The sequence below is a fragment of the Oncorhynchus tshawytscha genome, unplaced genomic scaffold (assembly GCF_018296145.1).
Source record: "Oncorhynchus tshawytscha isolate Ot180627B unplaced genomic scaffold, Otsh_v2.0 Un_contig_2063_pilon_pilon, whole genome shotgun sequence".
NCBI lineage: Eukaryota > Metazoa > Chordata > Actinopteri > Salmoniformes > Salmonidae > Oncorhynchus > Oncorhynchus tshawytscha.
In genome coordinates this window covers 1-3,878 of record NW_024604847.1, presented here as the reverse complement: position 1 = coordinate 3,878, position 3,878 = coordinate 1, and the positions used below count along the sequence as shown (strand labels likewise).

Here is a 3,878-nt window from a genome sequence, read left to right as displayed (position 1 = left end):
GGGGAAGATACGCCTCTAATACTTGACTGACTGGAGTGTAATGCCTCTAATACTTGACTGACTGACTGACTGACTGACTGACTGGAGTGTAATGCCTCTAATACTTGACTGACTGACTGATTGACAGACTGGAGTTTGATGCCTCTAATACTTGACTGACTGACTGACTGATTGACTGACTGGAGTTTGATGCCTCTAATACTTGACTGACTGACTGACTGACTGACTGGAGGTAATGCCTCTAATACTTGACTGACTCTGGAGAGTAATGCACTCTAATACTTGACTGACTGGAGTTTGATGCCTCTAATACTTGACTGACTGACTGATTGACTGACTGTTTGATGCATAATAATACTTGACTGATTGACTGGAGTTTGATACCTCTAATACTTGACTTGACTGACTGACTGGAGTTTAATGCCTGACTGATTGACTGGCTGGAATTTAATGCCTCTAATACTTATTTTCCACCATAATTTGCAAATAAAATTCATAAAATCCTACAATGTGATTTTCTGGATTTTTTTCTTCTTATTTGTCTGTCATAGTTGAAGTGTACCTAATGATGAAAATTACAGACGTCTCTCATCTTTTTAAGTGGGAGAACTTGCACAATTGGTGGCTGACTAAATACTTTTTTGCCCCACTGTATGTATCCCTCCTTTCTGAGGCGTGTCAGTTTGGATAAGCCAGTTTGGACTCTCTTAGTCCTATCCACTCTGATGAAAGTCGTCCCTGCAGTACATCATGGAGGGTGGTAGCCTACATCCAGTGTACTACATGACCCATAATGCTCTTGTTCTGATATCTGTCTCCTCACCAACCCAAGTGCCAGTACATATGAGGCTGCAGCCTATATCTAGTACTACAGTACCCATAATGCATTATTATTGTTGTTGTTGTTATTATTACAGGTGCCAGTACATAGGAGGCAGCAGCATATATCTAGTGTACTACACTACCCATAATGCATTATTATTATTACAGGTGCCAGTACATATGAGGAGGCAGCAGCCTATATCCAGTGTCAGTTTGAGGATCTCAACAGGAGGAAGGGCACTAAAGAGATCTACACCCACTTCACATGCGCCACCGACACCAAGAACGTCCAGTTCGTGTTTGACGCCGTCATCATCAAGATCAACCTAATGGAGTGTAAACTCTGCTGAGGTGACAGGGATCTTCAAGTCAGTGACATTTGATCTTTGTCGTTACTGAATCCCTGTAAAAAAAATATCCTAGACTTGGTATTGGTTAAAGGTGCAGATCCTAGACCTGGTATTCAAATAAAATAAAATCTAACTGTATTTGTCACATGCGCAGAATACAACAACTGTAGACCTTACCTGGAAATGCGTACTTACAAGCCCTGGTGTTGGTTTAAGGTTCAGGTCCTAGACTTAGTATTGGTTGAAGGTTCAGGTCCTAGACTTAGTATTGGTTGAAGGTGCAGGTCCTAGACCTGGTATTGAAGGTGCAGGTCCTAGACCTGGTATTGGTTGAAGGTGCAGGTCCTAGACCTGGTATTAGTTGAAGGTGCAGGTCCTAGACCTGGTATTGGTTGAAGGTGCAGGTCCTAGACCTGGTATTGTTGAAGGTGCAGGTCCTAGACCTGGTATTGGTTGAAGGTGCAGGTCCTAGACCTGGTATTGGTTGAAGGTGCAGGTCCTAGACCTGGTATTGGTTGAAGGTGCAGGTCCTAGACCTGGTATTGGTTGAAGGTGCAAGTCCCAGATGGTATTTATAAACAGGTCCTCTTAGGCCTCAAGGTGTAAGATGTCTATTTAGATATCTTAGGCCTCACTCACCCCTATCTGAGATATCTTAGGCCTCACTCCCCCTATCTGAGATATCTACCGCAGCCCTCATCCTCCACATACAACACCCGTTCTGCCAGTCACATTCTGTTAAAAGTCCCCAAAGCACACACATCCCTGGGTCGCTGGTCTTTTCAGTTTGCTGCAGCTAGAGACTGGAACGAGCTGCAACAAACACTCAACACTTGACAGTTTTATCGCTCTTAATTCAAAGACTCAATCATGGACACTCTGACTGACAGTTGTGTCTGCTTTGTGTGATTGTTGTTGTTGTCTCTACGTTCTTGCCCTTTGTGCTGTTGTCTGTGCCCAATAATGTTTGTACCCTGTTTTGTGCTGTGACTATGTTGTGCTGCTACCATGTTGTTGTCATGTTGTGTTGCTAAATTACTGTGATGTTGTCTTAGATATCTCTCTATGTAGTGTTGTCTCTGCCGTGATGTGTGTTTGTCCTATATCTTTTATTTAATTTTATTTATTTTTAATCCCAGCCCCGTCCCCGCAGGAGACCTTTTGTTAGGCCGTCATTATAAATAAGAATTTGTTCTTCACTGAGGTTGGCTTTGGCAGAGTTTTTATAATGGGGCTTTGGCAGAGTTTTATAATGGGGCTTTGGCAGAGTTTTTGTAATGGGGCTTTGGCAGAGTTTTATAATGGGGCTTTGGCAGAGTTTTATAATGGGGCTTTGGCAGAGTTTTATAATGGGGCTTTGGCAGAGTTTTATAATGGGGCTTTGGCAGAGTTTTTATCCTGTTCCTCTCTCTTCATCCTTTGTAGGTGTCTGGTGAGCCTCATGGGAGGGGATGATGACTTGGGATGTTTGCATTAGATGATCGTAGAAGATTATAGAAAGTAGAACCGGAGACTGAGACTGTTCGTTACCACACTGCATGCAGCACCTGATGAATGCTGCATTTTGGGATTTGGTTCCTGTTTTTTTTTTCTCTGAGGATTTTCCTCCATGTTCAACACTCTGATGCACACCGAGGAGCAGGACAGAACTGAACTGTGGGATAAAATCTTCACTAGTGAAACACTCCCTGTGACGTCTATGGGAACTGCCAAGTCCGACTACAGAGCACTTCTGTTTTTAGTTCCAGATCATGTATATGGAGTGACGTGATGTTTTTATGACATTTAGTTGGTGATTAACCAACAAATCCCACAGATAATCCTTGGCTAGTTCCCAAATGGCAACCTAATTCCTTATGTAGTGCACTATTTTTAACCATCCCTTCTCTTCATTCCAGTGCTCACATCTATAGATTGACACACTACTGGTATATATGAAACAAAAAGGACCCAATCATCAAGCTGAATATCTCTCATCGTAATATTTCACGATTCGTTATGTTTATTTTTTTCACCAATCTGTTTGCATTCGTTCACTGAGTCATATGCCTCATTTCATTTCCCATTTTTAAAAAAAACATGTATTTCATAGCTTGTTATTTGTATTAAGTAGTTGAAATAGTTTATTTTTCATTTTGGTATTTCTTTAGATTATCAGATAGAAATAAATGCAATCTATGAGTATGGTTAATGGTCTGAAGTTGGCGTATGGATCAGGAATTCATGTGATAGATTTGACCTGCACCTACTCTTAACTCTTCACAGTTTTGAGATTTTAATCAGCCATATTTTCATGAATTAAATAGTCTTGTGTAGACTTTAACATGAGGTTTCACTTAGGCTACAATCCTTATTTCTGATTCTTAAAAAATAAAATTAAAAATGTAGAAAATGGACCACTTTGTATTGAACAATATTTTTATATTTAGGACTCTTGTTCACTACCGCACATTATTGTACATGTATTGATGATTGTCAAGTGAGATTAATAACTGTATCACAACACTTTATAAGACAATAAGTATTGATTACCTGCATGAAAGAGAATTTTGGAATCCACAGCTTTGATATTTTATAGCCTTTTATAATTAATTCAGATGTATATTTTTTTAATTCAAAGTGATTTCTTTCTAAATCCTATGAATTTCAGTGAAATGAATGAACTGACCAAGGATCAAGATCAAGTGTGACAAAATGTCTTGTTAC

At 40.0% G+C, this 3,878-nt stretch overlaps 1 long non-coding RNA gene across 1 annotated transcript; it reads left to right on the top strand.

The window, feature by feature from the left end:
- Positions 1-883: 883 nt before the first annotated feature.
- LOC121842035 lies at positions 884-3,568 on the top strand. The gene is made up of 2 exons (XR_006080890.1): positions 884-1,190; positions 2,598-3,568. It is a non-coding gene; the product is annotated as an uncharacterized LOC121842035 (long non-coding RNA).
- The last annotated feature ends 310 nt before the right edge of the window (positions 3,569-3,878 follow it).